Source organism: Artibeus jamaicensis, unplaced genomic scaffold (assembly GCF_021234435.1).
Source record: "Artibeus jamaicensis isolate MK-2021 breed Jamaican fruit bat unplaced genomic scaffold, CSHL_Jam_final contig_519, whole genome shotgun sequence".
NCBI lineage: Eukaryota > Metazoa > Chordata > Mammalia > Chiroptera > Phyllostomidae > Artibeus > Artibeus jamaicensis.
In genome coordinates this window covers 29,928,402-29,937,774 of record NW_026521871.1, presented here as the reverse complement: position 1 = coordinate 29,937,774, position 9,373 = coordinate 29,928,402, and the positions used below count along the sequence as shown (strand labels likewise).

Below are 9,373 nucleotides of genomic sequence, written 5' to 3'. Positions count from 1 at the left end.
GGCAAGATCAGCAAACCAGCCCCCCAGCCAACCCTAAACTCACCATCCACACATGAATGAGCCATGCCAAAATGGCTGGACCTGGGCAAAACTGTGAGCTAACAACTGCTTGTTATTTTAAACCGCTGAGTTGTGCTGGTGGTTTGTTATGCATCAATAGCAAATAGATATAAGATGGTAGTCTTTTTTTTTTTTAAGATATAAGAAAATTGAGGCATGGATGGATTAAGTAATTTCCTCAAGGCTGCACAGCTAGTAAGTGGAGGCAGTCGGGACTCGATCCAAGGACTGAATAAATCTCAGGTCTCTACTCCTTCCACTATGACTGCCCCCCAGGAAATAGAAACAAGAAGAAAAACCAACCGAAGGCCACAGCTAGTTAAAGGTGACAAAACTAGAGTCACTTTCCAGGCCGTCTTCTAGATACAGTGCAATGTGTGTGACATCTGTATGTTTATAAAGAATGATCTGTTCAATGGAGAGAGTGAGCTAGGTAAGAGAAAGCTATTTATTAACGTCAATAACAGTCTAAATCAAATGCATTCATCATGGTGCAAATCTGTAATTACTTCACACTGACAACTGGCTTGTTTTTGACAAACTGACTTGTTTCTCCCTTAAAAGCAAGGTCACTCTGGGGAGAAGCAGCATTCCTTCTCTCCTTGCCCAAGGGGCTCTGGCCTGCTCTTCCATCCCTCCTTTGTTCAGTGTCTCTTTCTACACCTTTTCCCTTTTATCTCCTGGGCTCACTCTACATTTTTCTCTCAAAACCTCTATAATAGCAGTTAATTAATCCCTCACAGCCTCATTCTCCGACTCCTGCATTTTTGATCGTTTCCTTTTCTGGCCTCAAATTTTTTGCTCTTCTAGTTCACTACTTCCAGACTGTCTGTCTCTGGATCAACAAGATGGTGAATTAGATCATGTCATTCCCCTGCTTAATACCCTACAGTAACTTCCTATTGCTCTGAACCCACTAACGTAGCCTACCAGGTCCTGCATGAGCCAGTCCTTTCTACTTTTCCCACTTGGTCTCACACTATGACCCTCTCCAGCTCCTCAACATTCATGCTATAGCCAGACTGAATTTCTTTAAGGTTCTTCAACTCTTGTTTCTGAGCCTTCCGACATGCTGTTTCCTCTGCTAGAAATTCTCTTTATATGTGTGTGCATGAGTGTGCACACACACTCACACATACATTTTGTCTAACTTTTTAAGTCTTAGAAGATATGGCCCTCCTGCAGGGAAGTCCTGCTTTGAGTCTCCCAAAGAAGATAATATGGTCTTATTAGTGCCCACAAGTAGCCTGTGCTCACACTACTATGACGTTTACCATCCTGTATTGTATTTGTGGGCTTAATTATCTCTATTTCTTAACTTACTTTTACTTGCCATTGTACATCCAAGGCTAGAATGAAGCTTTATATGTAGTAGACTCTCAATAAATATTTATTGAATGAATATATCATATGTTGTTTTTCTTCCTTATCTATGCTTTACTCTCAAAATAATGTTTATATTCCATACACAAGGGAAAATAATTGAAACACTTTTGGTAATAAGTAATAGAGCAATGAACATAAACTAGCTGGACCAATCAGGGATCAATTGGCTCATGTAGTTGGAAGACTCCATAGGCAGGACAATAATCAAAGGCGGCTTTATGCAGTAACCCTGGCTCTGTGTTCACAAACAGATTGTAAGATAGCAACTGTTCAAAGCACACATTCTCAGGTCCATAGGATGAGATAAAACAGCGCTGTCCAGAAATCCCAAGCTCAACTTCCCAGATTTATTCTGATTGTGTCACTTAGGCCACATGGTGGGCAAAGATTCAATGCTGGGGCCGGGATAACACAATATGCCTAAAGCTTAAGCCTCCCATTCCCCCAAGCAAGTGGGCTGTGTGGGGGGAGTAACAGCCAAATGAAAATTGGGGTGCCATTAAGAAAAGAGTCACGGGTACTAGCTATATCTAAAAATGACTCTGCCTTTGTCACCACATGTTTTTTGTAACTGAATTCATAATAATTTATAAGATATATGCTCTGGCCCTGGCTGGTGTAGCTCAGTGGATTGAGTGCAGGCCTGTGAACCACACGATTGTGGTTCTAGTCCCAGTCAGGGCACATGCCTGGGTTGCAGGCCAGTTCCCAGCAGGGGACGCACAAGAGGCAACCATACATTGACATTTCTCTCCCTCTCTCCTTCCCTTCTCCTCTAAAGATAAATAAATAAAATCTCTTTAAAATGTGTTTTTAAAAAAGATACATGCTCTGTACCTAGATATGCTGGCCTGTGCGGGATAGAAATAAGATATTACCTTTGCCCACAAGAACTTAAGCTTCAGTTGGCATAACTCCTTCTACCTTCCATTTCACATATAAGCAGAAGTGGATTTAGAATTCCGTAAGAGTGGAAAGGGAAACTTGCTTATATAGATTTGCCCATTTGGGGCTTGAATATCTTGACAACATTAATTCCTTGCATATATGTATAAATAGGATGCCGACTTTATGAAGATAACAGACAATTATTTGAGTATAACTGAATGCTCACTAGAGGATGAGAGCAGCATGTTATTCACTATACTATTAACTGCCACATGCATAATATATTCTTCTACTTTCAAGTTCAAGTTACATTGCCAACTTTCTAGAAATTGCAGAAATCATTATCTGTGCATGGCCACGTGAATTTTCTTGGATGTGGTCCTGTCTGGATATGCAAACTTCTTACATTACACAGGTTGTGATGAGCCTTTTCTTAAGGCTCATCATTCTGCAATGGAACAGTCCTCATAGAAAAGCTGCCTTAACAGGACTGGCAGAAACTTTTCAACTTCTTGATCAATAATCACACAAAGTTAACATTTTACATGCAGAGTCTTCATCAGCTATTTCTAGGACAAGTTATTGAAACGTGCTCTACTAACTGTAGCTGCTGGTTGCTGCTTGCCTTGGGAATGACTTTTTCCTCTTTGGCCTTATTTTCTGTTTCTATATTCCTCTCACTGGAACTCTCTGTTTTTCACCTATTCTGCATCAGTGGAAAAGCATTCGACATTCTGCTATCTGGGAACAGAAAGAGCAACTTTCATATTAGGGCCAAACTAAAAACCAATCTATGCATTCAGCAGAAACATGATCCTTCTATACTGAACAAAACACATTCTTTCTGGATTTTTCATATCAGAGATTTTACCATTCAACCCCTTGCCTACCCACTATTAACCAGTTTTACAATTAAAATCAGCACAAGTAAAATAAAGAACAATACCAATCAGGTCATTTTAAGGGGGTGGTTCAAGCCATCAAATTTGTAGAAAGTGACCCAACATATCATATCTTTGCTTTTTTTTTTAAATTTATTTATCTTTAGAGGGGAAGGGAAGGAGAGAGGGAGAGAAACATCAATGTACGGTTGCCTTTCATGTGTCCCCTGCTGGGAACTGGCCTGCAGGGAACCGGCCTGCAACCCCTGTATGTGCCCTGACTGGGAATCGAACCGCGATTGTCTGGTTCGCAGGCCCGCGCTCAATCCACTGAGCTACACCAGCCAGGGCTCTCTTTGCTTTTTTTTATAGATATCAAATCAACTAGACTTCAAGACCCATCTTCACTTGGTAAATAGATTTTCATCCATAAAACAGGGGGCCAGGACCACAGAGACACTATACTTCACAGCTTCTTCCTAGAGTCACCACAAGCAGCATATTGGTTTATCTGATTTATTTCCTCTTCCCGAGTACTTCCTTCAGTGCATATAGAAGCACAGAATCAAAAGCAAGTGCTGGACATTGTTGATTTATTAATTTATTCAATAAGTATTTGTTGAGCTCCTACCATGTGCCAGGTACACTGGTAGTCACTGGAGATGTAAGGGGGGAAAATAGACTGACGTTAAATGGTTCATGAAGCATGATGAGATTATGACAGAGAATTTGCGGGGTGCTGGGGCAGCACTAGACCGGGGGAGTTAGCAAGACCTAGGGGAACGGAAAGGTTTCCTGAAGAAGTAACATTTAGGCTCAGACTTGAAGAATCAATATAAGCTGGCCAGGAAAATGGGAGTGAGGGAAGAGGGAAAGGCAGAGAAAGTACCGTGTGCATGAAAGTCCAGCAGTGAAAGGGGTTGGGGAGAGAGATGGGAGAGGCATAGGGAGGGTTAAAGGTAGGGCCAGAGATGGGAGACAGATGGGCTGACTCACAACATACAGTTCAGTGAAAACCCTGAGGGGAAAGGGGCCGAAGACACTGGTGGGAGACAGATCGTGGAAGACTAAAGAGTCTTCTTAGGTCACTAAAGAGTAGACTTTGAGGAGTCATTGAAAAAAATATGTGAAAGGGGCATGATTTTATTTGCATTTTAGAAAACTCCTTCTAGCAGCTGAGTGGAGAATTAATTGAAGGTGAGCAATACAGAGGCAGGGAGACTATTTAGGATGGTGGCACTGATCTGGATGAAAGACGATGGTGGCCTGAACCCAAGCAGTGACAGTGAGGAAGAACTAGGAGATTCTAGAAGTATTCATAAGATAAAAATTCATGGGACTTGGAGATTACTTAGCATGGATCCCAAATACCTGAACAGTTCAAACACACGTGGCATTATTTTATTATGGCTTTACTTGCCATAGCAGATGCTACTGGCATTCTCCCTCCCCTCCCTTCACCAGGCCTCCTGTGTCCAAATCTGATATTACCTGCAAACAGTGGCCATACCCATAGGTGGCTGCCTACATTTGTGCCAAAGGGCAGGCCAAATTTAAGCAAGGCCATGCCCCCAAGGGTGAACCTCAACCACACAGGGATGAAAACTAATAGATAAATATCCCAACTTCCTTGCCTTTTTGTGGGGCAACTCTAAGCCATGTACCACATAGCTTCTGTGGGAGCAGAGCAGTGGGCTCATTGGTATTCAGCCCCAGCTGCACGCAGTGGTAATCCACTCACAGATGTATCTGCATTGGCTTTCTGACCTTTCCTATCTACTGCCCTGTCCCCTCATTTCTGCCTCCTGGGAACATTTCCCAAATACACCACTTAAGCCAAAATCCTGTCCCTGGGGTCAGCTTTTGGGGAAACTCAAATTAACTATAACATTGTTGCTAGATCTGTTAACTAAAAGAGAATGTTTAAAAGCTCATCTATTCCTCTGTGAGTCTTTTAAACTCCCTCTCTTACACAGCAGCGGCAATCATGGCCAGTTCCCCTTTAGGCCACTTCTCTAGAGGACGGACTGGAGAGTATTAGGTTCCAATCAAGTCACATCCCGCCCCCTCCCCAGAGGCTCTGTCAGTCCGGCTCTCTGCCTGATTTTCCTTTTATTCATGGGGTGACTGGGGGCCATTGGATGAGATGATGCCTACTGCAAATCATCTAAAACCGATACCTCGGCCTTCGCACCTATGTTTTATTAATATGTATTCATTCTTGCTGGGCCTTGTCAAGTGCCCTTCTCAGGAGAACAATTAGTTTGGCATTAATCACTTTTAATGACTCTGAATTTTACACAATTCAAATTTTAAAGGAAAGTGTAACCCATCATCTAGGAACAGATCAGAAAGCAAAAACTCGACCACCCGCCCAGGAATTGACCTCACCTCACACTCTTTATGTTAAAGCAGATTATGATGTAAAGTGGACAAAGCATCTAGAATGAGCAAGGGATGAGTCAGGGTACCAGACTCGTTTCCTCATTGAGCCAAGTAGTCTCTACCCCATCAGCTCAGGTCCAGTGGCCACATCTGCAGGTCATAAAGGAGGATTGGGAGGAGGGGCAATGGGGGATGAAGAGAAACAGGAACCACTGTTTACTAACACCTGGGCTGTGCCAGGCAGGAGACTCAGTATTTCATTATGCCATCTCACTGAAGCCTCCCTGTAAGTCTACACAAGGGCTATCAATCCCATTTACAGAGGAGGAATCTGAATCTTAAGGTGATTTAAAAATGTGGCCAATGCCACCGTATGCATGTGTGGTAGAGACTGAATTTAACCTAGATCTCTTTGGCTCCAAAGCTCATACTTCTTCCCCTACCCTGCTTTATTTCAAGCCATTTTACTCTGTTTCTTGTAGATATTCTCCAAAGGCAGATTAAACTTTTCCTGTTGGAACGTTCAGTCCCCACAGGGGACTGTATCAAGAACACTAGTGTTATGTTAACCCCTCCACTTAATTTCCCCAACCCAAAACTTATCAGCATATCAGGAAGCTTTCACCTTTGCTACAAACAGCCAGCTGGGAGCACCTCTCAATTTAATTAAAAAACTTAACAATTCATAACAAGAAAAGTGCTCTGGGGGGCAATAGAATCTCCCAACTTCAATAAATAACAATAATAACAACAAAACAAATTATCTTAAAAGTGAAAAGAACCACCACAACCAACATTTTGATATGAACTTATAAAAGTGGCCGCTGAGCCAGGGGAGCAGGGGAGAAGACGATTTGGGTGCAGCTTAGGAGAATCAGTGCCAGGTAAAGCAATTGAATCAACAAACATGAGAGTAATCATTAAGGGCCCCAAAATTGGCACACTCAGCAGTTGAGAGAGGCTGTAAAAACTCAGTCCCCTGCTTATCACTGCAGAAACCGCAAAGGTGGGAAGAAAAATGCTAGCTAGCACTCCACTTGGGCATCCCTGGCTGAGAGAAACAGGAAGAAGGAAGGCAAAATGGTCAGAACAACCCAGATCTAGCTGTCTGCAACAATCATAGAGACAGTAGAACAAGACGAAAAATGTGCACTTAGGGTAGAGGTGGGTGCCCTGAGAACCCCAGATAAATGGAGATTCACTTCTCTGCTTGGCACTGTAAAGGAGGAGCCAAGTCCCCTGATGCTGTGTTGTTTTTCTTCTACTCCTAGGACTAGCTACGGGGGGAGGGTGAGTAGAAGCAGCGATGTGGAACAACCAGAGTGACGGTCTCTGAGGCAAGCACAGTCTGCAATGACTTGGAGCACAGATCCAAGGAAAGATGCCATCTCTGTCCTCTCTCCCCTCCACAAGAATGGCAAATGACTTCAGCCAGGCGCAAGGAGTCCAGATACAGGGCATTCGACAAAGCTTCAGAAGAAAGAGAAATCTTAAATTCTCCAGAGGCCACATTCAACCCGAGCATGTCTCTCCAAATTCCTCCCAGTGCTCTGGACTATTTCTAAAAATGGGTAGAACTCACAAGGTACACCCTTCAAAGTAGCTCAGAAGAGAACAATATGTAAGTCACTGACAGAGTGGGGAAGGAGTCAAGGAGAATCTGTTCACGTTATTAGAACACATATAAACTCTGAGCAGAGTTGTCCATGCCAAGCACTTAGATGCAAAGAAACAGTGTGGCATTCACAGAGTATGCTACAGCCCAGCAAGAACACAAAAGAGCAAAAGCAAGGAAGGGAAAGAAAGAGTGAGAGAGAGATAAAGAGAAAGGACAGAAGTTGCCAAAAGCGATTAAAAAAAAAACTAACATGGAAGAAACTTCTCTGGCAGTAGTACTTCATGCTATAATCTTTCTATGGGCTTCTATAAAAAATGAAATTAATAAAATAAGACCACAAACCAATGATAATAAAACAACGGGATGAGCTAAAAATTGAGATTGCAAAAATAAGGAAATAAGCCAAAGACCAAAATAATTTCTCGTTCCACTGTGGAACAAGAAATAAAATAGACAAAGCTGAAAACAATTACGAATATGTAAGGAAGACAATCACTATGAACAGAGGAAAAACCCAAGAGACTGAAACAAATTTTTTTAAAAAGATAATAGATGGTGAAAGCAGAAAGGAAAAAAAAAACAACAGCCCAACATATGGCATATTATTTCTCCAGAAATAGAAAAAGCAAATAAATGAGACAAAATGTAAGAAAAAAGTTAAAGACCAATGGCTACAAGGTCTGAGTTAAAGAAGCCTGGACCCAAGACTATCTTGCAAAATCAAGATGTCTTTCCAATATAGAGAAGACAAAAGTTTCCTTTCACCAAGAAAGAGTTGAGGGGATTATTATGCCTGAGAGGCCCTGAAAAACTCTCAGATAGTTAAAATCAAACCAACAAAAAGTTAAATCAAAACACAGAATTCAAGACTAGAGAAACTGTAATAGAAAGGACTAATTGCTTTGTAGTAAAATTAGGGACTAAGTAATTATGGGAATTGTACAAAATAGAAGTAAATGTTATACATCCTGACAACTTAAAAATAAAATACTGTAACAAAAGGGGAAAAGGCAATGAGGGAAAAGAAAATAGGAGAAAAGGTAAATGAGTAACTTTTTCATTTCTCATAGTAGAGGAATAATCGGTATTATATAAACCCAGAACACAGCTAAACACCACATTAATGTTTCTGCCAGCTATTTTCTTATCCACAGAACAGTGCATCTCAAATGTTATGGAGTGCCCAAAGTTACCTGAAGGGCATATTTAAATACAGAGTGCTGGGCCCATTCACGGAGTCTCTGACTCAGTAGCTGGGGGCTGACACCTGAGAGCTTGCACTTCTCACAAGTTCTCAGGTGACTGCTGATGCTGCTGGTCCACAGGTGCTTCTAAGGGGCCACTGCCTTAGATGGGGCTTTTAGGAACTAGGTTCTCTTGGGAAATTATTATTTTAGTGTACATTGGATCGAACTTAGTAATTTTTATTTAAAATTATATATACACACACACCTGGCAGGGGAGATACCATTTTCAGGAGGGGGGGTTTCCCAGGGCCGGGCTTAGCCATTGCACTCCGATGGGCTGACCTCTGTGATTCCCCAAAGGTGGGAAACTCGGCTGTGTAATTTGTGGTAGTAGGGGACTGTGTTCACTCTCTCCCCTAAAAAAATAGAAAATAAAATGACATACATGGTATGATGTCTTAATATAATCATCATTTCCACCTACCCCACCCACTTTTCTGTTTTCGTATCTGTCTGGAGAGAGTGGGGGGGAGGAGAGGAAAGGAAAGGAGAAAGATGTTATAGGATAATGTTCACTTGATGTTAATGAGAGTTATTCCCAGGCAGTGAGATATCTCCACAGCCAAGGAGATGTACTTTTTATATCCTTTAAGCCTCTTAGAATGACCCTATGAAATGTTTTCACAAAATAGTAAGGTCATTAACAACAATAAACTACAAGGTCCAAAAACAATTTATTCAATCCAGCTCTCAGTTTCTCAGACTGACCCACAGAAATGTGTTTTGAAGGTCATGAAGATCTCCAATGATGTCAGCCATAGGAGGTGAGCAACTCAGCTTCAACACTGCTCTATTCCACTAATGGCTTTGAATGGGGCTTTTACCCATGGGCACATCTACTTCTTTGCAGAGAAACAGCATTTTCAACTCTACTACCTTTTCTCACAAATGTCATATGTGTTCCTTAG

At 41.8% G+C, this 9,373-nt stretch overlaps 1 non-coding gene across 1 annotated transcript; it reads left to right on the top strand.

Moving 5' to 3' along the window:
* Positions 1–8,662: 8,662 nt before the first annotated feature.
* LOC119048409 (U1 spliceosomal RNA) lies at positions 8,663–8,824 on the top strand. Its single transcript, XR_005082324.2, has one exon. It is a non-coding gene; the product is annotated as a U1 spliceosomal RNA (small nuclear RNA).
* The last annotated feature ends 549 nt before the right edge of the window (positions 8,825–9,373 follow it).